We start from the raw sequence: 25,145 nt of genomic DNA, 5'->3' as shown, positions 1-25,145 counted from the left end.
GGTAATGCCGATTTAAACGTGGCTTGACGTAATGTGATTCATACGCCCAACCGAAGTCGAATCGAATAGAATTAATGTCTAGGGTAGGGCGAAGCCCTTGTGCCCCACGAGAACTTGGAAGACACGGTATTTAAACACATATCAAAACAACGTCATTAAACTACGCACGTGGGATCTGCGATTGGCCTGGAGGTACAGAACGTTTCCATCCTGTGTTCAAAACATCAATTAGCAATTATATGGGATGTACCTCTGCGGTCTCACGCAATCAAACACTTGAGGTATATAAATCACGTAATGGGAAAACTTACAAGTCACGTCCGCTCTTACTCATGACGTCAATGCGAATATTACATCATTATGTTACACAAGATTTAAACCTTACTTTCAAAATTGTAAAGCACCATTAATTAGTTTTAAGCTTAATATAGCAACTAGTAAAGTTAAAATGTGGTGATAATCTTGACGGCGGCAGTTTGTTAGTGTTATACTGCAAGATAATACAGGCCATACATTTATATTTGCTTTGCAACTAAACCTCATGGTTCTGTTACACCATGTACTGTCATACCAACAAACTGACAGCTGTCATACGAACAAACTTAACCTTAAAACACTCAGGTGCAAATCAATACATGTCTTGTCATCAGTTGCACTGATGATACCTTAATATAGGTCGAATTTTGTGCACTGTATACAGCAGTGGTTCTCAAACTTTTTAGTCATGCAGCGCATTAATGAACTAAAATTTTTATCCGCGGCACACTTCGCAGGTAAACAAAAGTTGTTTTAAGAATGATAATTTTCAACTTGATTGTAGTGGGTAAAGATGCTTTTCATTACCAATAACACTGTATACATCTTAATCTCTTATTTATATCTTATCTTAATTTGCAAGCCTTGGTAAATCACTTGGCTTTATAATTCCTACTGAAATATGTTTTTTTTTCTCAGTAGTCTACTGTTAGCTGTAACAATTTTATTAACAAGATAACCTACAAATTACAAATTAAGTCGTTCTAATATGCTGAAAGCACATTGTGCAGAAAGTATAGACACTTTTAAAAGGTTTTTGATTTATTTTTTAGATCCCCTCTTAACTAGGGTTGGCTTAGCTCAGTTGCGTTAACCCAGTTTTTGTCAAACATTTTCGTCTTTTTTTCTACACGGACCTTTGCCATTATTTTGCGGGCTCGCGGTCCGTAAGCCTGAATGTGTATTTCATAAAAACGAAAGTTGATTGCAGGATTTTGCTGGTTATGCAAAATTGCGCACAACAATGATCCAAAGACAGTTTGTGACATCACAAACAAGACAAAACAATTGCATTTTTGTTAGTTGTCATGCAATAAAGCCTATTGTTTAGCAATGGAGAGGGTCGACTTTTACCTCGATTTACACTTATTCAGTTGCACGCACTGACGCCAAATAGGAATATAGAATTACTTCCACCTTTTCGTTGTCCCCCCCACCAAAAAAATGCCCTAAAGCACCACGGACCCCAGTTTAAAAACCGCTGCGTTAACCTTTTTGCGATCCAAACACTTCTATTCCGGAATAAATTTAGAATATTCGGAAGTCACACGGACGGCGACAGGAGAAAACGTTAGATACGATACTCTGATCCTTGCCAATTAACTTTCTGCGTAGGCTTCTGTTTAGTTAAGTTTATTAGACTAAGCTCACTACTCTTAATGTCCTTGAAACAATAAGCACATATATCAGGGTCGCCAACCTTTACCACTCTGAAAGCCATTCGGACCAATTTCACATTGTAAAAAAAACACTGGGGGCCACAAAGACCTTTTAAAAATTGAAATAAAATGCCACTGTAAAAATGCTTTATGTCTCACGACATTCGACTTTTTGTTGTTAGTTAGTTTCTTGCATATTAGGCACACAGTTAAAGTAAATGAAATTTCTCACGTTCCCATGTACCATCGAATGTTGTGTTTTCTTGAGACGCAGAATTTTTATTTGTGTATTTAACGCGTACTGTTAGACAACTAGTGACAAACAGGTATTGTTACGCGCGCACACGCACTGCAAAACGAAATAGTAACCTTGTGCGTTAACCTGCGCGCCGACAGTTTACCTCTTTACGTTTCATGGTATATATCGCGGTTGTTGCAAACTACTAGAAACTTACTCCGTTGGTACATTAATTTCAGGATGCCTTCGAATGCTACAGGTGCGCTTGGTAGCCCGCTTGGTAGCCCGCTTGGTAACCTTTTTTCGTGCAACGTAACTCCAAAATTATGCAGGTAACTCTCTTTGGTGCGTTAAACTCATAACAGTTACGACGTAACTCGAAAATACTGCAGCTGTCCTGTGTTTTTGCGACAAATCGTAAATACTCCAGTTAACGTTAAAACATGCAAATAATGCTGGAAAAGAGTTACGATAGTCCTAACACATACCCCAAACTTAAAACCCTAAACCCTATTCTTAACCCAAACCTAACCTTAACCCAACCTTAAAACTAGTACCTACAGCATTATTACGTTACGTCGCAGCAACTACAAGTTTCCTCGCTTCAAAAAAGGTTACCTGCACTATTTCCGGGCTTTGTTGCATTTAAACGAGTTACCTTTAGTATACCTAGCGCACCAACCGGACCTGCTGTTTTCGAAGGCACCGTTAATTAACACTAAATTCCCTGACGTGTCAAGGAAAATAGTGACGTATGGCAACCCTACTCTTAACACATTTGATGCTTGGTAGATCTTAGGAACATTTAGAAATAAGTTTTTTGGCTAATGTAAACAAAAAAACATGAATAAATAAATCCAAATTATTTTCTTCCTTCCTATCCACATCAACTTCTAGTACAGGGGTCAGCAACCCCAGGCACGCGTGCCATGGTTGGAACGTGAGGTGTTTTTTTATGGCACGCAACCGATTTGCGTGTTTATATTGAAGGAACAATTTACCTGTTACACTGCTTGTTTTCAGTTTTTATCATGCCTTTGTCTTAAAATTCAGGCTTACATGCACAAAACACTCTGCTTTCTCTATATTATTGATATCTGCTGGCACGAACCACTATTATTTAGAAAAACGTTGGCACGCGAGGTCATTAACACATGAAAATAACAAGTAAATTGGCACGCGTCGCCGAAAAGGTTGCCGACCCCTGTTCTAGAATATCACATGTCCTACTTTGGAAACTTGACAAGTATCATAAAACTTTTGCAATGCACTTAAAATCCAGCTTGTTGGCTGGCCTAAACTTTCTGTCAGGCATTTAATGTACACACTTTGTAAACGTTAAAGGTACTCAGATAAAGGAAGTAATTAGACCTCCAGACTTTTGCCCCATTGAAGAAATCAGTTGTTAGCCCTGTTGTTGCATAGTGGGCAACTTGCTAACAATTTTGCTTCCTTTTGTCAACTTTTTTTTTATCTTGAACAAAACATAACCTTCAAAATACTATATTGTGTTCAACTTCATGTTACTTATCATAGCAATTTGATTTTTTTTCTGCACCATTTTTAGTTTATGTGTCTAGCAATTGTTCGGCGCCTTGAATTCTTCTTCAAACAAACTTTTTTCTCCACAACACACTTTTGCATATTCTCTCATTAGAAAGGTCTGTTCTTCAAACTTTCTGTAATAATCATTGTACGGTCATTTTTTTTTAAATCTACCCTTTTTGACAGTATAAAATGAGTAACTTTAAAACAAATATGGTCTTCGTTCAAGCTTGACTTTTGGTCTGTCAAGAGTTCCTGTACGGGGTCAAAGTTGAACCTTAACTTTCAAATTGTAAAGCACCATTAATTAGTTTTAAGGTTAATATAGCAACTGATTAGGTAAAAATGTGGTAAATCTTGACGACCGCAGTTTGTTTGGGTTTTTAGCGGTCATATGCAAAAATATAGAGCGCAGGGCAAGCTCAAGTATATACCAAAGCGTCAGACAATATAAATCTCACTCCATAAACGGCTCCAAACGGATTTATTAGTGTATTGGATGTACCTGATCCAGAGTCCGCAAGTAAGCGACAAATTCCTTCGATCTAGAGCCGGGCACCCTTTCTCAGGGGAGCTAGATTGAAGCCAGTATTTTTACTGAAATCAGCCCGAGAAACGTTGGTATGAAACCCGCGAGGCCTATGGAAATATATTTAACGCCAAGTGACAGGAGTTTCAACCACTCAGTGGCCGCGAGGTGGCCACACACATCGATTTTCGCCTACGCCAGTTGGGTAGAGCACACGCAACTCGCATAGTGCAAACACACAGCGACCGGGTGGAAATTGTAAATCGCCATCATCACTTTCTTTTGCGTGGCTAATAATCCCATAGTTGTCCACAATGCCCAGGAAGACGTTTCACCATGTTATACTGCAACCGAGCCATGTTATACTGCAACCGAGCCATGTTATACTGCAAGGCCTGGCCAGACACATTTATAGTCGCTTTGCAACACAACCTCGTGGTTCTGTTACACTAAGTACAACAAACTGACAGCTGTCAGAATTGAACGTTTGCAACACGGTAAACCTTTGTGTAAATTTCTGTTCATTGACTTAACCTCCAGTCTAAAATATTGACAGCCTGCGAAATATGATGTTTTTTTTTACTAGTGATGCAAAGAACCCGCCTAAAAAGTTTCGGGCCGAAACCGAATATTCGGCCATGAGGCCGAACCTAAAATTCCCTTTCTTATGGACGTTTTGAACCGAACCTTGTGTTGTTGATGCAAGTAAACTCAGTTATGACAAGCCAAAATCACTTTCACAATGCGTAAGGCTCACTAAACTTGTAATATTTTGCAGACAACGTGGCTCGTATTTTATAGATACCACAAACAGTTCATTTAAGATGTTTCGTATGGGCGAAAATAAAAGTTCGGGTATAATTTCCATGCCATCAAAAAGTTCGGTTTTGGCCGAATTTTCAAAAAAGTTCGGGCCGAAACCGAAACATTAGAAAACAGCGTGTTCGGCCGAAATATTTCGGCCAACTGAAACTTCGGTGCTTCACTACTTTTTACCATTAGGATGTAACAACGTTCAACAAATGTTCCAACTTAATTACGTTTTGCAAAACATGGACACAAGGCCGCCGTATTTGCAACATATTTGCTTGAATACATATTTCAAAACCACTGTTTCGTACAGGTTATGTCACTGTGTAAGATTTGACTATAACTAGCCTGACTATCACATGTTATTTGCCTTTAGATCTAGCCTATACTATGACAAGATTAAATGTAAATTTACAAATTGTAAAACAAACGTGCAAACAAACATATCGCTTAACAAAATAATAAGCAGAAACAAAGTTGACACAAAACCTTATAAAACCTGACATAGTTAACTAAAACAGCTAAAATATTTTGTCTTGTATTTCTAAAAAAATTCCAGCTAAGTGCCAAGTCACATTATTATTTGCCGCCGAATATAAAAGCGCCCTTGCCCGTCTGTAAAGTGTAAGTCTGTGTTAAGACACGCTTCAATTCGCTTCAAAAGCCAGGATGTACCACACTGAAATACGACACCAGGGCTTTGAAGGTCGAAAATTTCCAACGCGGTACTTCGGTACAACTTACTTTATGGAAAGCTTTCAGCTCTACTACTGCGCCATGCTTTCAACAACTTTAGCCTGGTAACACTCAAGGTGCAAATCAAGCGCACAAAACACTGGTAAATCATCAACTGTTTCGTTGCTGTTATAAACTCGCTAAACGAACAGAGTAATGTTTGTGTGTACTTGCTACCGTTCAATGTTTGTCAAAATCTCAGCTACAATGGCTCGGTTGTATGCTAAGCAAATACGGCACTCCACTATTGCCAAGTTTTTTGCACAAAGTGCTCGAAAATGTGCAGGGCAAAATGTTCGCACAAAAGCACTCAAAATCAAAGTAATCGTTTAGCAACCTAGATATGTGGTAACGACAACCCGCGGAAATTCTGAAATTCCGCTTGTGATTGGCTGAAAAAGCCTCGTTGTTAGTATTAGGAAGCGTTTCTAAAATATGCTCTCGGTTGAGGACCACTGATTTAAACATTGCAACAAGTATTCAATTACCTTACTGTATTGTTGATGTAAAATTCGTTACTGCTTATTTATTTGCTTATACTGAAACAAGATTTAAAACTTAACTTCAAAATTGTAAAGCACCATTGATTAGTTTTAAGCTTAATATAGAAATCTAACAAAGCTAAAATGTGGTAAATCTTGACGACGACAGTTTGTTAGTGTTATACTGCAAGGGCTGGGCAGATACATTTATAGTTGCTTTACAACTAAACCTCATGGTTCTGTTACAACATGTACTGTCATACCAACAAACTGACAGCTGTCATACGAACAAACTTAACCTTGAAACACTCAGGTACAAATCAAGCGCGCAAAACGCTGCTAAATCATTACTAACTTGCTGTTATAAACTCGCTAAATAAACATAATTTCAGTTCAACTGTCATGGTGTACTTGCCAAATTAAACATTTACAAAGCGGTAATCCTTGTTTAAATTTCTGTACATTGACTTAACCTCCAGTCTAAAATATCGACAGCCTGCGAAATATGATGTTACTTTTTACCATTAGGATGTAACAACGTTTCGCAAATGTTCCAACAAAAAAGATTTGACTATTCTCTCTGTAACTCTGTAAGATTTGACTATTTTTAGCTTGACTATCCCATGCTATTTGCCTTTAGATCTAGCCTATACTATGACAAGAATAAATGTTAATTTGCAAATTGTAGAGCAAACGTGCAAACAAACATATCGCTTAACAAAACAATAAGCAGAAACAAAGTTGACACAAAATCTTATAAAACCTGAAATAGTTAACTAAAACAGCTAAAATATTTTGTCTTGTATTTCTAAAACAATCCCAGGTAAGTGCCAAGCCACATTATTATTTGCCGACGAATATAAAAGCGTCCTTGCCCGTCTAGTGTAAGTTTGTGTTACAAGACACGCTTCAATTCGCTTCAAAAGCCAGGATGTACCTCTGAAATACGACACCAGGGCTTTGAAGGTCGAAAATTTCCAACGCTGTATTTCTTTTCATTATTGAGCAAACTTTATAGAAAGCTTTCAGCTCTACTACTGCGCCATGCTTTCAACAACTTTAGTCTGGTAACACTCAAGGTGCAAATCAAGCGCACAAAACACTGGTAAATCATTAACTGTTTCGTTGCTGTCATAAACTCGCTAAACGAACAGAGTAATGTTTGTGTATACTTGGTACCGCTCAATGTTCGTCAAAATCTCAGCTACAATGGCTCGGTTATATACTAAGCAAATACGGCCATCCACTATTGCCAAGTTTTTTGCACAATGAGCGCGAAAATATGCTGGTCAAAATGTTCGCACAAAAGCACTCAAAATCAAAGTAACCGTTTAGCAACCTAGATATGTGGTAACGACAACCCGCGGAAATTCGTAAATTCCGCTTGTGATTTGCTGAAAAAGCCTTGTTGTTATTATTCGGAAACATTTTGAAAATATGCTCTCGGTTCGGCACCACTGATTCAATATAACAATAATTAAATTACCTTACTGTATTGTCTATATAAGGTTCGTTCCTGCTTAATTATGTACTTGCGCTGAAGCAAGATTTAACTAAAGAGCACCATTAATTAGCTTTAAAGTTAATATAGCAAATGATTAAGTTAAAATGTGGCGAATCTTGACGACGACAGTTTGTTAGTGTTCTACTGCAAGATAATACTGACCAGACACATTAATATTTGCTTCAGACAGACACATTTTATAACTAAACCTCATGTTTCTGTTACACCATGTACTGTCATACCAACAAACTGACAGCTGTCATACGAACAAACTTAACCTTGAAACACTCAGGTACAAATCAAGCGCTCAAAACGCTGCTAAATCATTACTAACTTGCTGTTATAAACTCGCTAAACATCAATTCGGTCCAACAGTCATAGCGTACTTGCAAAAGTGAATATTTTTAACGCGGTAAACCTATTTTTAAATTCCTGTCTATTAACTTAACCTCCAGTCTAAAATATTGGCAGCCTGAGAAATATGATGTTACTTTTTACCATTAGGATGTAACAACGTCCAACAAATGCACAACAAATAAGACGATTTGCAAAACATGGAAACCAAGGCCGCCAGATTTGCAACATATTTTCTTGAATACATATTTCAAAACCACTGTTTCGTACAGGTTGTGTCACTGTGTAAGATTTGATTATTATTAGCTTGACTATCTCATCTTATTTGCTCTCACACTATGAAAAAAATGTGTATTAATTTACAAATTCTAGAGCAAACGTGCAAACAATTATATCGCTTAACAAAATAATAAGCAGAAACAAAGTTGACACAAAACCTTATGAAACCTGACATAGTTAACTAAAACAGCTAAAATATTTTGTCTTGAATTTCTAAAACAACCCCAGGTAAGTGCCAAGTCACATTATTATTTGCCGACGAATATAAAAGCGCCCTTGCCCGTCTGTAAAGTGCAAGCTTGTGTTAAAAGACACGCTTCAAATCGCTTCCAAAGCCAGGATGTACCTCTGAAATACGACACCAGGGCTTTGAAGGTCGAAAATTTCCAACGCGGTATTTCTTTTCATCAACTTGAGCAAACTTTATTGAAAGCTTTTAGCTCTACTACTGCGACATGCTTTCAACAACTTTAGCCTGGTAACACTCAAGGTGCAAATCAAGCGCACAAAACACTGGTAAACCATCAGATGTTCCGTTGCTGTTATAAACTCGCTAAACGAACAGAGTTAGGTTTGTATGTACTTGGTACCGTTCAATGTTTGTCAAAAGCTCAGGCTGTGTGGCTTAGTCTCGGTATACAATGGCTAGGCTGTGTGGCTCGGTCTCGGTATACAATGGCTCGGTTGTGTGCTAAGGCTCGGATGAGTGGCTCGGTCTCGGTATACAATGGCTCGGTTGTGTGCTAAGGCTCGGATGAGTGGCTCGGTCTCGGTATACAATGGCTAGGTTGTGTGCTGAGCAAATACGGCTCTCGCTGAGGCTTTGTGATAAATTTCCAAAGCAGTAGACCGGCATTTACCCTCTTGTTCATATGCGATGTGAACGAATTCATTAAACCTTATTCACTTAGAAAATGCGTTCAGCCAAATAAACTTCCTTACATCCTGCAAGTTTCATGAAAGAGTAGATTTTCAACTTCAGAAAATTCATGTCGTTTACTTTGCCAACCAAGGGTCTACGTTTGTGTTGCGGGGATTTATTTAGCCAGCAGAACCTGTGGGTTCAACCACTGCTTTATGCAACCGAGTGAACCCAGCCAGGTTTGTGCGGTCTGTTACGATTCCACGGCAGAACACACCCAGTGCACTCCAAGCATGTTAAATTTGACTTTACATTGGTTTACAAGAATACACCGAATGTAACTATGAGCACAGTAGCAAATTTGACACAAAATCTTATAAAACCTGACATAGTTAACGAAATCATCTGAATTATTTTATCTTGAATTTCTAAGAGAATCCCTGTAATCCTGTCTAAAAAGACAAGCTTCAATTCGCTTCAAAAGCCAGGATGTCTTTGAAGGTCGAAACGAGGGCTTTGAAGGTCGAAACTTTCCAACGCGGTATTTCTTTTCATTAACTTGAGCAATCTTTATGGAAAGGTTTCAGCTCTACTACTGCGCCATGCTTTCAACAACTTTAGCCTGGTAACACTCAAGGTGCAAATCAAGCGCACAAAACTGTTGCTGTTATAAACTCGCCATAAAATTGTGTTTGCACACAACACAACAACAGGGTGTGCATGCAAAAAGGAAGCCTATGCTATTACTTATCAGGCATGCACTGCTTCGTTGCCGTAATAAAGTTAATACACAATCATGTTTGTACACAAGTAAACTGCCAGGATGTAGGCTGCTTACAAAAACGAGGGGTCCGCTATTAACACACAGAAATACCAGTTTCACAAGACAATTTGTTCGAACGTCACTGCGTTTTGTCTTACACGAGTTATAATTTACACACTAACCTACATTCTCGTACTTTGTTAATTCACTAAGGGGACTAAATGTAGAGTTTCTTTGGAATTCTTTCAGTTTACATAAGCCACTTATTTATTTTAAAACCATTCCGCGCCATAATTTTACCGACGCCTAGGCCTTGTTTTTTTGTTGGTTTTGGTTTACTAATACACTGGTTCGGGCAGCGCTGCATGCTCTCATCATCACCTCAATTGACTGTCCATGTTAACAATTTATACCCACACGTATGCAGTGTTTTGTTTTCTTAAAATCTCACAAGCCTTTATCTTATAAGTTTCAAACGCAGCATCTTTTGGTGTAACAATTTAGGCGCAAGTGCTGCTAAATTTTGCATATGTTATATCCTGAAATCTGCCAACTGCTGCCGTCGGTGAGTTTTTGTTATTGTTGCAGGGAAATCATTACATTGAAGCGGCCTTTTGCCATGAGACGAAATAGGCTAAGCTAAATCCAATTGTTCAATAGTTTTAGTTTTGTTTTATTTTTTGTCTCTGTTTTTCTTCATTTATTTTATACATAACCTTTTTATTGCCATTTTAATTGTTTTAACTTAGTTTTTACATTTATTTACTGCAAATGATTTAATCGCCACTAAAACAATTTTGTTATTTGACCTAAAAATGACTACATTTCAGTTTAAAGTAAGCTTATACTGTAGATTTTCCCTCCATCGCGTTTTAACGTTGCGCAGCTATTTCTGGCTTGGTGATAATTTTTGTCGCTATGACTTGTTTCGCTAAACCAAATAAACTCTGCACAACTAAACTCAGCTGCCGCAAATGCACAAAACTGAAATATTGTTGATTATTTGTGCACGCGACCGTTTTAATGTTTGCCTAAGGCTAAAACGCGATGGCGCAGATATGTACAAATCTACATCGCTAAATGTCTTTTTCTCCTAAGTCTACAGGCCTACGTTTTTTCTCATGTTTACATGCAATGTGGGCAAATTCAATCGACCATCCTTGTTGTATGTGTAGTCGGTTGCGATCCTATGGGAGAACATTCCTAGTACACAGAACAAATCACTTGATAACTCACGTTTGTTTTTGTGCTCGAAAGCTGCCCTGAATTTTTGATTTCTTGTTTTTTTAAATCGATTTGTTTTGTTCATAGAAATCTTAAAACGTAAACAATAAAACTCGAGTTTGCAAACGAGCGTCTCGGTCTCTCGCATAAAACTAATTTGTAAATGTTAATGTACCTTATTTAACAGCTGTTTTGAATAGTTTATGAACGAAACCGTGTCAGTTAATAATGTAGTTTGAAACACGAGGTTCGTGCGAAGTAACAAGTTTTCGGTAAGTGTTTTCAAAGTTTCTTGTGACAGAAACGCACCAACAATTTAAAATGTTAACACAATATTCTACTTTTTAAGCATTAAAGCACACAGATAAAAATGTATTTAATTATTAATACGCATGTTTTATTTAAATATTTGTGGTTTGTTTTATTATTATCCTCTTGTGAACACAAAGTGTTTATGTAATGCTCTTGAGTATTATGACATATTGACTGGTTTGCTCTGGCTGTAAAAGTTTAAAGCCAATAAGCAATAGAACATTACCTCATTTTTCTGCTGGTGGCCGTACTGATTTTATCCTGAATTAGTAGTCAGGTCAATATTAGGAACCAATAGAGTTATGTCAACTACATTTCTTACAACAAACTTTTTTTTACAAAAAAATGCAAAAACAGTTTAAATTTATAGCTAACACTGTAATGCAGATACCATGAATGCTTCAGCAAAATGGTAGCACTATAACGTACATGATTGCAATATCATACCTAATGTTAAAAATCACCCTATATATGCGAAATATTCGATTTGAACTTGCCATACAATTTGTGTGACATGCAGATAAAAAGACTTGTTGTTTTAGTCAGTGATATAACTGATTAGTGTCTGTAACAAAGACTATGCATATGCAACAATAGAAAAGTATACAAGCAAAGGGCAAAGCCCCAAAGCATCATGTTTTTAGGCGTTTGAGATTTTACATTTGTTGTTTACTTATTTCCAGTGCATATATTCTGTAAACCATTGTAACTGTTACAAGCAATATTATACCAGTAACAAAATATTCCAGCAATCAAACAGACACAAAACAGTATTTTAAAACAAACTACATTGTTTTTGTTTTTTGGTGTGGATGCTTAGTATCCTGTTTTTAATGTCAAATTGAACAAAATCTACCAAAAACATTGCGTAACAATGAGCGAAATCACTTTTTTTTACACCAAATCATTAAACACTGTATTTATTTATATGGGATGTTGGTGTTTTTAAAACTTTTTTCAAATGTTTTTAAAAGTGTTTGTTTTTTACAGTTCACAGTACCATTTCTTATTTTTAGAATACTGTGACACACAATTAAATAAAAACTGCTTCAAGAAAAGATGATCAACAATTAAGAAATTGAACCAGAACTGAACAGGTAACTTTTATTATATTTTGTAATAGCCACCATAAAATTGTTTACAATAACATACCATAGTCTATGTGGGATAATAGCTATAGGGTGTGTCAAAAATAACTAATTATAAGGTGTTATATCTTGCACTATTAAAAGTGTTTTGGATTACGATAAAGGCTGTGTAGATAATGGGTAGAATTAAAGTTTAACAAAATGAGATTTAAACTCATTGAAAAAATGCAAACCGTTTCAAGCAGGGTAACTTGCTCGAACTGTAACAAAACCTAAACACGAAAATGTATATATTTTTAACCTGAACTAAACCTAAACCCTTGTAAACAATATGTTAGCAAACCCGAACCTGAACCAATGACAAGTTGTTCTACTCCCTCATCTCTAGTTTGCATAGTAACTTATTATCGACTAGGTTGAAAAACATGGAAACATTACATTTTTTTTCTTTTGTGCATTTCAACTTCAAAAAGTTATGAACTACTAAGGTACATGACCTAGGAATTTCATGCATTGTTGGTTGGTGCATTGTGCCTATTGCAGTATATTGAAGAATAAATAAATAAATAACCTTTTTTGACCAAGCATTCAAATGTGGCAAATCATCGATTAAAAAGTGTGGATTAATTTGTTATTTCTGTACTATACATGAGATATAGAGATATATGTTTTTTTATTTGAGTTTTAAATATATATATGTAATAGAAACATGATTTTTTGCAGCATTGGTTAAATTCGTCAAATGTATGCATTGGTAAAATTCATCAAATGTATTTGATGCCTTTTCCCAAATTTATTAAATCATTAAGTCATTCAGCCTTCTGAATATACTGTAATGCTTTTCCCCCAATTTGTCTTTTTTAATCTATTTGCATTGCATTAGTTTGTATATACAAGTATACGTGATCTAGGATTGCTTTCAGAACGGTGTAGACCTTATATCAAATGTGGCAGCAGAAACTATTGCTGTGTAGGTGACACACACTTTTGTTTCTGCATGTACTGCACTGATAAACAATTTCTGTTGAAGGTATGATTCCCATCATGAAGTTCATCATCACTTGGGAAATTGGAGCTGAAATAAAACTTGAACTTGCCGACCTACAAACCAGTGAAGTTTGGGGACTTAAAATGGGGTTTCCCCACGATTGTGCCCCTTTATGGTAAGTGAAGCTGGTGGTTTGAAAAAACAAGTTTCTGGAATATAATATTGTAAATCTAAGCAATGGTTGAACTGATTTCTTTCAAAGCTGACATGTGTTCAACAATTTTTTTATTATCTCATTATTTAGCTCACTATAGTTAAGTGGTTAAATCAGTAGCACAATAGAGATTTCTTGTATCCCACTCCTACCCTTGTTAAATTAAGAGTTGTTAATTTAACGCTGATAGTTATTGCTAGGAATAGGCATTGTTAAGAATAAAGGCAAAGTTTTGTGTGCTTTCATTAGGACTGTGTAATAGTTGTGTTGATGTCGGGCATGATTGTTAGTATCCTAAGCAACTGTCTAAATTTAAGCAAGCAAGTACTGTAGTTTACTTAATATTTGTACATGTTTACATTAAACAATTAAGAGTTTAAATACTATTAAGATTGTCAATACACTCTTGTATTATTGCTTGGGCATTGATGCGGCCTGTCTCCACAATGTCATTACTTCTATGGCCTACATACCCACCTTTGCACTATAGGAAATCTGAAAAGCTAAGTGTACTTCGATGTAAACTTCATTTAAATTTCAACTATAAATGTTTATGTGGTCTTAAAAATTGTGCATTTATATTGTCTATGCTTGTTTAATCAGTTTCTTTAATATGTGTAATTTTTGTGGAATAAGCAAAATACATTGCAACCTACTTTAATCTCAGGTTCCTATTAATTTTGTGTTTTGTCTGCAGTTGTTGATCCGATCATCAACACAATCACGCTCCCCCAAACTCCAAACACTCCCTCCTGTTAATCCCATCGCACCTCAAAGTGAGCAACTTCAACCCTCCCCAACCACAAGTGCTCCATCTAGAGCAGTCAACCCAGTGTTGTTTAATGTGTCAAAGTTGAAGGGTGGTGCTAAATACAGCATGATATAGCAAATTGTATACTGTATGTAATATGTGAGAACATGGGTAAATGAAAGCAACTGGATTTGTTATTATGGGTCCCCTTTCATGAAGTTTTTCATGTTTGTGATTCATATAAGTCTAACAACTGCTGAATGTTGCATTGTTTGTAGGGCAACTTGCATTACTATTTGGAAGAGGAGGAAAGCAATGACCAGTTTAGTGTAATTTATGAAGGTGGTGAGAAGACAGCTATATACCTCAATACTGCTGCAGAACCAGTTGCTATTGAAGAAAGTAAGGTATGACAAATTGTTTCTGGTTTGCACGCCCCATAATGAATAAAATTAATGACAAAATTACTATGAAAATTCAGCTACATTGCACTTAGTTTTTATCTAATATTATTTACATTTTTTTTGAAGGAAAATTATATGTAGTAAATATAATTCATTGCATGGCAGCAAAAAATCTCAATATTGTTGTCATGCAATAAGCATACATTGCTAATAGACATCATAAAAAAGATGGTCAAATCTTTAAGAATTGTGCAAAATGGCAATTCCAAGTCAAGCGGTATCAAAATCATATATGTATTTTAAACTTTTAAGAGGTGGACTGAAACATACACAAGGTGGTCACCTAAAGGACTTGCCCACAAGGAATTGCTTTATGGGGAGGGGAACACTTCAAGCAGATTCAGAGATTTGCCCACCCTGGTGTCCAACTTATTAACTTTTCACCATCTGAAAGGTGAGAAGTGGTCTTTAGTATAGATCAGGGTGCAGTAAACTATTTGCACTACAGATAGATGTATGCCTGGCACAGTTTTCTGGTTATGTGATTTTGTTCAATAAAATGATTAATGTCTGGTGTATACAACTTTTTACATTCTACCATCCCATATTTAATGGACATCTGGCACAACTATTGGTGTAAATGCATGTTATGTTTAGACCTTGCAAAGTTATAAATGCAAAAAGAGCTTTTTATCTTACCTAATGTGTGCAAAGTTTATGTAATAAATAATACATGTGTCATATATATATAATATGTTGTAGTGCACTTCTTGAGTTTTTATGTACAGTTATAGCTTCAAAGTTTGAAACATAACTGAGCAGCATGCATATATTTGAACTAACAGTATTATATTTAGGATATCCTTGATTTTGTACACTTTTCTAACTTTTTAACAAGTCTGCATTGCTGCAATTACCTGTAAAATAAAGATACCATTCATTGTTTTTTATGCAAGTGCTGAAATTGTTTATTAAAATTAGTTGGATTTTAGGCTTGTGAGCCTAACTAAAAATAAACAGAGACAAAAACATCCTTGTTTTTTTTACAGATACTTGATAACTTTCAAGCCAATGCAGGAACAAGGAACAAGTGAAGATGCCCAGTTCGTTATAATATTGGAAGTATTTGCTGGCACAAAGAAGAGGGGTTTCCATGCCGACATGTCTGGAGCTGATGACGGGCAGTGGCAGATATTTAAGTATGTAATGAAATCTTTTACATACCTTAATGTTGTGTTTTACATGTTCAAACTTGACATGATGTTTTGTAACCTGCAGAGTAATGTAGAAGTTTTGAGCGATCTTTCCTATATCAGATTTCATTAGCTAATAAAAATTGTTATAACATAAAAAACATAACAAATAAAAAGAAAAAACATAACAAATAAACATAATAATAACTGTTCTATAGTGTCTATGAAACTCCTGTAAGTAGCTAAAGCAAAAAACTAATAACTGTCATTAAAAACCACAATATAACAAAGTAGTTACCCTCATTCTGCACACAACAATTTTAAACAAATTCATTGTAATAATTTACATGCAAAATTTCATATATTTTCTACCTTTATCGAAAGCTTTGTATTATTGGTCTTTAATGTTCATATATACTGTTTACAGAGCATGGGACTTTTGGACAAAAAGAGCATCCTGGTTGATGGAGTGAGGTGTGTATCGAAACTTTGGGTCACCTCAAACAAACATAGCAAATCAGTATTAAACTTTTCTTGAATTTTAGCGAGTTTGTGTGATTGACCTTGGACAACATGTTAGCTTTCTGGGTACCCGAGCAAAACAAGATACCAGCTCGTTTACAATTCTTGCAAATCTATCCAAGAAAGAAGTTTGAGTGAAGAACTTGTTCAATGTTTCTGACATCCAACTGAACTGGCACAAACAGGGCAAGTTTCTTTGTGTCAAAGTTGACCGATACAACAAAGCAAAGAAGGTATTTAGGTTCATGTTTTGGTCACTTTAAGGGTTCATGTTTTGGTCAATTTAGGGTTCATGTTTTGGTCAATTCAACGCTTTATTAATATTTTGACAACCAAATGACCCCAATTCCATGCATCCAAGCATTGGAAATTTAACCGTCAACTATACTTTACATTGTCTTTATACCTTTTGATAGCTTCCATGTTGAAGCTGGTTTAGCTGACTGGTCATAACTAAAAAAAACATGCTCCTTTAAAACTTTTGATATTAGGAAGCAGATATAAGGGGTTGAATTTAAATTATAACCAGCTAGATTTTGTGGGTTGTGCTGTTCATTTTTGCCATATATTTGAACTTTGGTTTCATACTGTTTCCATTAATTTGCACATCAGTAACAGATTAATAGTCATCAACACAAAATTGTTTTCTTTCTTCAGGCCAATTTCAAAATATTCCATATTCAAGAAGTTCTTGTCGACATAGTTGAGCTAAAAAAGCAGGTAAAAAAAGTTTTCTTGTCCTTTTTGTTTCTTGTTTCAATTACAAACGCTTACTTTAATCCACGTAGCTTTAAATGTTAGTGATTTTAAGTTTTTTCCTTTAAAACTAATTACCATGTGATATCATGCAGAATTTAGTATCTCCAATGGTTTAGTTCCCTTTTTATGTACTGATGTAACATATTATTTTTGCACTTAATTACTGATAGAGGGATTTAGGCTTATTTGGGCTTGAAATAAAAACAATAACAGCAAGTCCAATTGCATAAAGTTTTAGTTTTAACATACAAAGCTTTGTGCTTTTTGTATTGTTTGCCATTTTCTGTGAGCACAAGATTATTGCTGTTAAGTTTTAAATTAATGATCTTTATGTTTAGAAAAGCTGGAAAATCCCCTAAAACTTCATCAAATTCATGGCACATTTTCATGTTTCAAACTCACAAACATCAAACAGCTGCTTGCAACTGAACTTTATACGTTTACTTACCAAGGTGAGTTAAAGCAGGTTTTTAAACATAGCTGGACATTTCAAAGTAGGTCAAAAAACATGATCCAAAGCAAATTACTAATGAGCTTATATGTAGCAAAGGAAATACAATTTTTTGCAAACGCTTATCTTATCTGTTCTTTGTCCTGTTACGCCACAACTTGCTTTAATTTTGATGACAGCTATTTTAGAAAGATCTGCAACACAATGTATTCTCTACACACAAACTCTCTGGCAGTTTTGTTTAGTTTTTTTTCAGTTTTGAATTGTATGTAACATATAAAACCAAATGAGAAGTTAAGCAGCTGATTTTCAGCCACATTTTAAATATATTTTTTTTTGCAACATTTTCTCCACACTACAACCAAAACTCAAACCTCAACACAAGGAATATAAGGATATTTACAGCACATCAATTCCATCAGTGAAGAAAGATGCTTTACCACAAGATGTAGAAAATATAAATCCTATCCCAACCCCATACATAGTAAGATAATGCAGATCTGATCAAGTTGTGTTATTCTTTTAACTGTGTTTAATCAAAACATAACTGCAACATAATTTAAAGATTATTTGTTTTATTGTAATCTTCTTTTGTAATAATATCCATTATGTATTTCATATGTTTAATATTGGGTGGTGCTGTAACGTAATTCCTAACTTTACATTTACACTCACTGCATGAGGGATAAATGCCTGCATGTAGACTTTATAATATAACTGAGGATGGTATGAGCTACTGCAAAACAACATATTTTATCTGCTATGCCCTTCAGTATATTAACACTCAGTATGTGTGACTTGTTTTTCAGGATCCAAGATTGGATTCCACGAAATACAGCCCTACCCGTTCCACCAAGTGAGTCTTGGAGAATTGTGGACGACAAAAACTTGCAGGTTAATAATGTGGCTTAATGCTTTCTACTAATTTGTCCTTCAGAATCTAAATATACTTGCAACATTTTTATCATACCCAATTCTTATAAACACATGTGCGTGGAGACCCCATTTATTTTGCAAAAACATTTATGTTATGTTGTGTATAGTAAATCGTTAAATAGAATAAAGGACATATAAAATATAAATATTCAGGAACACAACCTTTTTAATTTGTGATTAATTTTAAATGTAAAATATTTTGCAGTCAGCTATTTCTATGTCTTCATCTAATGATTCTGTGATGCTTGCTTGGGGAAGAATCCCAACATTTGTGGACAATATTGAGGTAAAATAATTTCATTCATTGCACTGAGATATCTCACTTTAAACAATTCATGTAATTAAGATTGTCTGCAGCAGAGGTTAACAACCAGGGAAAGATTTGACTTGTCCAGTGGGTTAGATAAAAGAAAAGCATAAGTTTTGGCATTCTGAAGAGATAAAAAAATAATTCGCCTGATTTGGTCAATATTGTTTAACAATGTCACACATAAAACGAACATATTGTTGGTAGACATTAACCCAGACTTGTTTTGTTGGATTAATGTGGGATGTAAAGTTTATTTTCAAAGGAGGTCTGGTTGAGAACCACTTGGGTACAGGGCAGCAACAGCAGTTTATAAACCTCTCATATTTTTGTAGATTGTTTGCTAACCAGCGCCAACTAGTGATGAAAGTTTAGCTGCAATTTTAGTGGAAGTTTTGGTGAAAAAACAACGGGCCTTTTGCACAAATCTTTGTCACCACCAGTAAGTTGAAATTTCACTCACAAATATAATCTGATGTATTAATTGTATCATAAACCTAGTTATGGGTCTCCTTTCTTTTTCTGTCTAACACTGGTTTGTTTCACATGTTTGATCAAGAAAGGGTACTTCAAAATTATTCAAATTTACACAGATGTTAGTTAGTTATCCAAGTTTGATCCTTCTAAAGTTTGACCCCGAATGACTAAGCAGTTCACCCACAGGCCATCAAAACATAAATTTTTGAAATGGCTCTACTTACTAAAATACATGTTCTAAGAGCTTATTACTTGTTGGTTGGTGCATTGTGAAGTGTTGTAGTTGGTAACTTTTAGTTAGATTAACTCAATTTTTGCCCCTTGAATATATGTTTTTGGATTTGTTGGATGGTGCATTGTAAAGTATTGTAATATACTTGGTAAATTTTAGTTAGATTCCCTCAATTCGTGTGTTTTTGGGTTATCAATCCTTAAGATCAGAAATACAAGCCCTACTGCGTTGAAAATTTAAACAGTTGTTTGAAGTGGGCTTCTTTTTATCTTTAAGTTTTAGCTTAGTTGACCAAATGGTTTCCTTTACAGCCCTGAAAAAGTGATTGTTGGGGTTAAATGTGGTCCTGTAATGTAATGCAATTCCTATCTTTACTTTTACACCTACTACATAAAGGATAAATTCATGTGGACTTTGTAATATTGCTGATAATGGTACAAGCTACTGCAAAACAAACTGTCATATTTTAGATATTCGACCGCTAGCCACCTAAAAACAAAAAGCCATAGTTTCGCTGCTGTATTCGATCCTGGTCAAAGAAAACGTTTTTGCATGTTGTTTCTAAGATTGTAAATAGTGCTTTGTGCATCTCTATTTTATGAGATAATGTTGTTAGCTACTTTTCTGCAGGTATGAAATGCATGTTTGAATGTCGCTGAATCAAGTTTGTCATCACGAACAATGAACTTCCAACAAATTGGATGGCAGGAGAGAATGCAGACAATAGGAATTCGATTTCAGTTTAGTGAAGCAAGGTTTGTATGGAATTGATTCAGAGAGGCCAGTTTACAGTTTTGTTGTCATTGATAAGTGTAAGTTTTTCACTTGAAAGTTGAAGTAACACTTCAGTCAACATAAAGTATAAACACAGAGGTTTTTTCTCTGTTTTACTGCCGCAGATTATAGTTTAGTTTTTTTTAACACTTATTCGGCTTAACTAATTATGGGTTCCCTTCCCTGAAGGAGACACATATTAATTTTACTCAAAATGTTTTTTTGTTTTTTCTTTTTTTTCTTTCATTTTTCTTCTCCCCAAAGTTTGTCCGACTCGTTTTTCTATCAAATCCTTGATGGATTTGGATGAAATTTACACAGATGGTAGATGTAGTTATTTAGATGTCCACCCCCATTTGTTTTTGTTGATAACCCCAGTATCTACCCCGCTAGCCCCCTAAAATGGGTATTTTCCCCCGAAGTTTGTCCGACTCGTTTTTCTATCAAATGTTTGATGGATTTGGCTGAAATTTACACAGATGGTAGATGTAATTATGTAGATGTGCATCCCACTTTGTTTTTGTTGATAACCCCAGTATTTACCCCGCTAGCCCCCTAAAATGGGTATTTTTCCCCGAAGTTTGTCCGACTCGTTTTTCTACCAAATGTTTGATGGATTTGGCTGAAATTTACACAGATGGTAGATGTAATTATGTAGATGTGCATCCCACCTTGTTTTTATTGATAACCCCAGTATTTACCCCGCTAGCTCCCTAAAATGTCCCCCCCCCCCCCCCCGAAGTTTGTCTGACTCGTTTTGCCATCAAATGCTTGATGGATGTGGCTGAAACTTATACAGATGGTAGATGTAGTTATGTAGATGTGCATCCCACTTTGTTTTTGTTTATAACCCCAGTATTTACACCGCTAGCCCCCTAAAATGGGTATTTTCCCCCGAAGTTTGTCCGACTCGTTTTTCTATCAAATGTTTGATGGATTTGGCTGAAATTTGCACAGATGGTAGATGTAATTATGTAGATGTGCATCCCACTTTGTTTTTGTTGATAACCCCAGTATTTACCCCGCTAGCCCCCTTAAATGTTTTTTTCCCAAAGTTTGTCCGATTCGTTTTGCTATCAAATGCTTGACGGATGTGGCTGAAACTTATACAGATGGTTTATATAGTTATGTAGATGTGCATCCCACTCTGTTTGTCCGGATAACCATAGTATTTACCCCGCTAGCCCCCTAAAAGGGGTGAGTTTGTAAACAATGTCAGAATTGACTAAAATTTGGATAGCTTGTAAAGTATGCCAATTGTCGTTATTGTGCCATTGCAGTTCAGGGGTTGTTTACAGCCCTTTGACGTCAGAAACATTAAACTGTTGTTGCTTAAAACACCTCTACTGGTTGAAATTTTAAACGTTGGCAGATTGCACTGAAATTTTGCAGTGCTATTGATTGAGTCATTGTGGTTTCCTACTTTTAAGTTTGTGTGTGTTGAACCTCCATTAGTTATCCTACTAGCCCCCTAAAATGAGATTTTTAATTTAAATAGTTTTTACTCCATATAGCATATTTAGATATGCACATTACCAATCACTGTGTTTGTCTTCACAATACCAAACTTGCTCATTGTTATCTTTTGAAATGCATTAACTACAACAATGCATGTATGGGGACCCATGAGTTTTTGCCTGCAGAAACAACCAAGTTTATAAAAGACGATGGCTAATATGGGACCCAATACAAAATAAGCATAGGAAATATATTTATGTTTTAAAATAGATCATAGTGTATGTGCAAGGACAATATGTGCTAAGCCACACTTCTAGTTTTTTTTATTTTGGTTCACCGCCAGTTGACTGTGTGCTAACAAGTTGTTTTATCCCAGCTGCTCCATCCCTCTAGTGGAAACTTTAAGATGACTCCCTGAATAACTTTGACATCATATGGAAGGATCGATCTGGTGGTGAAATTTCTCATTACTGGTTGATTGCAAGATGTTTGTGGGTAATATTTTGTTTGTTTTACTTTAGAAACATCAGGCAATTAACTCTCAAGCCTCCTCAACTAAGTAAAATTTTTATAGAAGAAGCTTTTGTCAGGTGTTGATTGCTCTATAGTTCTCTTATTTATATACCTATTTAGCCTCAAAAGTGGGTATTTTTAAACAATGTCTGATTGGGATAGTATTTTGACAGTTTGTAGATTATGCGATTTTATGAGTTGATTATTGTGTTTCACCCTGTACCCCAATTATTTACCCAATTTCCTCCTAAAATGAATGCTGTTTCAAGAAATGTCAGAAATAGATGTAATTTTAACTGCACCATCTGAATACCATTTCTAAGTGTACAATTTTTATTTTTTTGTAACACTATTTATCGCTTAAAACTGGTAAAATCTATAAATGTCTGAATTGAATGTAGCAAGACAGTTTTTAGAACATGGCAAATTCAAGGTGTTGAATTTTTTGTTGCGCTTCTGCCTAGTTACCTCAAAGCCTCCGAAAATTAGTAAACATTATTGTGCAAAGAAAATAAAAAAAATTGATAGTTCCTACCTCCTGCATCAGGGGTCCCCAACCTTTTAGGTGACATTTGCCAATTTACTTGTTTTCCATGTGTTAATGACCTTGCCTTCCAACGTTTTTCCAAATAATACTGGTTTGTGCCAGCAGATATCAATAATAAAGAGAAAGCAGAGTGTTTTGTGCATGTAAGGCTGAATTTTAAGGCAATGGCATGATAGAAACTGAAAACAAGCAGTGTAACAGTTTGAATTGTTACTTTAATATAAACACGCAAATCGGTTGGCATGCCATGAAAAAATAACTTGTGTGCCAACCTTGGCATGGATGCCATGAGTCGTTGACACCTGTTCCACATTATTATGGGTCCCCTTCCCTGAAGGCGACACATATTGATTTTAATCAAATTGTTTTTGTTTTTTTTGTTTTTTTTCTTTTTTTTTCTTCTTTTTTTTCTCCCCCAAAGTTTGTCCGACTCGTTTTTCCATGAAATGTTTTATGGATTTTGATGAAATTTACACAGATGGTAGATATAGTTATGTAGATGTGCATCCCACTTTGTTTTTGTTGATAACTCCAGTATTTACCCCGCTAGCCCCCTTTTACCCCAAAGTTTGTCCGACTCGTTTTGCCATCAAATGTTTAATGAATTTAGATGAAACTTACACAGATGGTAGGTATAGTTATGTAGATGTGCATCCCACTTTGTTTGTGTTGATAACCCCACTATTTACCCCACTAGCCCCCTAAAATGTTTTTTTTCACCCAAAGTTTGTCCGACTCGTTTTTCATCAAATGTTTAATGGATTTGGGTGAAATTTGCACAGATGGTAGATATAGTTATATAGATGTGCATCCCACTTGGTTTGTGATGATAACCCCACTATTTATCCCGCTAGCCCCCTAAAATGTTTTTTTCACCCATAGTTTGTCCGACTCTTTTTTCCATCAAATGTATAATGGATTTGGGTGAAATTTGCACAGATGGTAGATATAGTTATGTAGATGTGCATCCCACTTTGTTTGTGTTGATAACCCTAGTACTTACCCCGCTAGCCCCCTTAAATATTTTTTTACCCCGCAAAGTTTGTCCGACTCGTTTTGCCATCAAATGTTTAATGGATTCGGATGAAACTTACACATATGGTAAAGATAGTTATGTAGATGTGCTTCCCACTTTGTTTGTGTTGATAACCCCAGTATTTACCCTGTTAACCCCTTAAAATGGGTGAGGTTTTAAACAGTGTCGGAATGGGCTGAAATTTGGATAGCTTGAAGAAGAGGCCATTTATAGGTGTTGATTGTTGTGTTCAACCCTGTAGCCCCAACATTCACCCCACTAGCCCCCAAAGTGTAAAACGTATTTGTATGTCATTGGGCACCACAAACGAAAGATTTCTGTGACCCAATAGTGTTACAAGGGCAACCAGTTGTGTGTTACTTGTGTTTGTGGGTTGCTTGTTGCATGTTTTTGTGTCATGGCAGTTAGGGGGTTGTTAACAGCCCTATGTAGTCAGAAGCATTAATGGTTGTTACTCAAAACACCTCTAGTGGTCAAACCTTTAAACATTTGCGGATTGGGCTCAAATTTTGTAGTACTATTGATTGAATTATTGTGGTTTCATAGTATTATTATTTAAGCCCAGTGCTGATCACTGTGTTTTACCTTACAACACCTGACTTTCTCATGGTAATCTCTTTAAATGCATTATTTTTAACTTTGCATGTGTGGGGACCCATGAGTTTCTGCCTGCAGAAACAACTAAGGTTATAAAAGACGCTGGATAATGTGGGACCCAATATAAAATAAGCAGAGGAAACATATGAATGTTTTAAAATAGGTTATAGTGTATAGGCCATGACAAAATGTGCTAAGCCACCCTTCTAGTTATTAATTTATAACTTTACTGATCAATATGTTTCACATCACAGCACCAAACCTTTATACCCTTGCATGTGTGAAAAACCATGAGTTGATGTGATGTCTACTATATGTGGTAAGCCACCCTTCTAGAAAAAGTGTGTAAAGTAGGAAGTTTTTGTAAAAAAAAACAAATTTATCAACATATATCAGTGAGTGGGTCATTAGAATTTATCCAGATCATTGTTTCGATCCAGAAAAAGTATTACCTCCGACAAACTTTAATACAGTTTTGCATGTCTGCAGTTGGTGGAATTAAAGCCCTAAAATACTGTTTTTAGGATTCATAACAAAGGTGACTGATATGAATAAAAAATAATTTTA

The 25,145-nt window shown here is 35.7% G+C and overlaps 1 protein-coding gene across 6 annotated transcripts in view; it reads left to right on the top strand.

The window, feature by feature from the left end:
- LOC145228627 (eukaryotic translation initiation factor 3 subunit B-like) overlaps positions 1-22,380 on the top strand; it is a 56,884-nt gene extending 34,504 nt beyond the window's left edge. Inside the window, exons 13-17 of one of the 6 annotated variants that reach the window (XM_080093781.1) lie at positions 18,511-18,595; positions 18,843-18,923; positions 19,280-19,386; positions 20,284-20,408; positions 22,262-22,380. The gene's annotated coding sequence lies outside the window, so the exon portion shown is untranslated. Of the gene's footprint in view, positions 1-18,510; positions 18,596-18,842; positions 18,924-18,983; positions 19,063-19,279; positions 19,387-20,283; positions 20,409-22,261 lie in introns of those variants that run through there. The other 5 variants (XM_080093782.1, XM_080093783.1, XM_080093784.1 and 2 more) reach the window with 5 other exon arrangements.
- Positions 22,381-25,145: the final 2,765 nt, after the last annotated feature.

Source organism: Phallusia mammillata, chromosome 5 (assembly GCF_965637545.1).
Source record: "Phallusia mammillata chromosome 5, kaPhaMamm4.hap1.1, whole genome shotgun sequence".
NCBI classification, from domain to species: Eukaryota; Metazoa; Chordata; class Ascidiacea; order Phlebobranchia; family Ascidiidae; genus Phallusia; species Phallusia mammillata.
This window is presented reverse-complemented; position numbering and strand designations above follow the sequence as displayed.